Source organism: Pseudopodoces humilis, chromosome 3 (assembly GCF_049639895.1).
Source record: "Pseudopodoces humilis isolate 2021_Gansu_Grassland_sample_001 chromosome 3, ASM4963989v1, whole genome shotgun sequence".
Taxonomy (NCBI): domain Eukaryota; kingdom Metazoa; phylum Chordata; class Aves; order Passeriformes; family Paridae; genus Pseudopodoces; species Pseudopodoces humilis.
Genome location: NC_142202.1, coordinates 68292006 through 68294309, shown reverse-complemented (window position 1 = coordinate 68294309; position 2304 = coordinate 68292006).

The window sequence follows — 2304 nt, the reverse complement described above, 5'->3', positions numbered from 1 at the left end:
AACATTAATGCATTAGTTTTGAAACAGCTGGTGTATTCTCAGCCTCTTCTTCTCCCTTACCTGCTGATTTTTTAATTTTTTTTTCCTTCCTCACAGTCCTCTGTACTTCTGCTGTTTGCAAAAACCAGCTTTTCTCCTGCCTCTCCCTCTTCACAGCTCCCACCATCTGTCTCTCTACAAATACAAAGCTTTAGGGGAAATGATTCACTAGGCTGCTAGCTCATTACTCACACTCTCCCCATCATGGTTTCTGTCCTTGTAGCATGCTCTAACTAATGTAAAGATCAATGAATCCTAGGAATTGTTATTCGATTAACAAACCAAAAAAAACCCAAAAAAATAAAGGGAAAGAGAAAAGGCTCAGGCAGTTAAATAGATTGGGCTCTTATAACTTCTCAGACAGCAAAGCTTAGTTTTATTTCCTCACTCTGCTAGTATTGTTTTGCAGAAAAGGATCGTTCAAACAGAATAGAAATAATCACGGGACCATTTAATGCAACCTTGTGCATCACATGATGCAGGAGTTACTTAATGAAATTCCCTGGCCCAAACCAAGCAAATCTGTGGCAAATCTAGAGCACATATTTTCGGATGACAGCCAAAATGATGAAAGGAATTTACTACCCAGCCTCACTAATCATTTTGAATGCTTAACTGCACTCCCTAATATGCTGCTTTACAAGCAGCAAAACTGACACAGCCTCATTCCCTACATGCTTCTCTCCTCCAGACTTGTGGAGGCTGTGTATCGCAGAAGGCCTCCCAGACCCTGCCAGGGCCAGGGTGGACAGCTGTCCACCCCTGGTAAGAGACCAGAACCTCTCCCTACTCAGCATGTGGGTTTGGGGGCTGCTGTTTGGATAATTCTTACCATGAAACTCACAGGCACTTAATATCTTTGAGCTCTCCCTATTAAATGTGGCAGAAATTGGCTTGGAGGCTCAGAAGCCATTTGAGACAGACTATTTCACAGTGTTAAAACACTTCAGATACCTTAAAATAACAGAGGCAGCCATACTGAGCTGGCAGAGAATGCCAAGACATTTCAGATTTGCTCAACCTAGAGGCTGAGCTCGATGTTGTAGTGCACTCCAGGTGACCCCAAATGTTGACCCACATCCCACTCCTTTTGTCTTTGTTGACCATTTAAGATAGATTTCTGTCATGATTTTAGGCTGTCACCACATACTAGAAAGTTATTTTCTTAATTGAAAATTTATCCCATGAAAAACAGACCTCCCTTCCCCACATGTAAGTAGTGCCAAGAAGTACCAGTGCCTAACACAGTTTTATTGTGCCTTCTTGGGAAGCTGCTGGCATGTCAGGTATTAGTCTGTTTCAGTTGCTGAGCTTCTCTTTTGAAACTGGAGTTGCAAGAAGCACAGCAAATACCACAATCAAAATCATAGGAGTTGACAACACTGAATACACGCTTCTGTTAAATGGCTGCAATTATTTGTGCATAAGTCTGCTAAAGGAAAATCTGAGTTTTAAGTTTTTTCTCCGTGAGCACCACAAAGCATGTGCTGCATCAACACACCATGCTGGCACCACCTCCATGGAAAGCTAATTAAATAATTTGGATACTGTACGAGGAGTACTTCTGGGCTAATTTTCTTTCCAGGCTTGCAATCACATGTACTTTTTTATAAAGCTGTGTTTGGGTCCTTTTATGACAAGTATTAGAGCTGAGGAGGATCTTTGTACTACGGCTCTAAAGAATAAGGGCTGCAGAATTTTAAGCCAATAGGGTTCACAGTTATCTCAGTAAGGTTAAGGCTGTTAAAAACCAAAAAATCCTCACCCAAGTCATGCTTATGTTGTCTGTAATTTTAGCAGACGTGATGTTGTTGAGCCATCCTGGTGGCCAGCACCCTGTGGCTCTCCATCTTTGATTATTTTATTGTTCCATACTGCATACTGCAAGTTGTAGGAGTCAATGTTCTTTCTCTTAACAATTGCTGGCTTTCCAAATGCCAATTGTCCTTTGACATGCTCTGTTTTAAATAAGGGCTGAAGAGCAGTAGTGAAGCTAAAGGCCTGCCATAAAAAATACTGCAGTGTTCCATGGCACTGACAGCACAGACGTAGTGATGCATTCAGTTTTCCTTTTGGGGACTATTGCTGCAACACGCTGGAGGTGTGAGGGACCAAGCTGTAAGGAAAGGGTACTCCAGAGATTTCAGATCTGATAGTCCTCTAATTGAAGACAAGTCTCTTTATGCAAGACAGGCTAAGGAAAACCTGCCTTATCCAACCCATTTCTCTGTTGTCCCCAGCAATAATAAAAGTGGACACGGTATA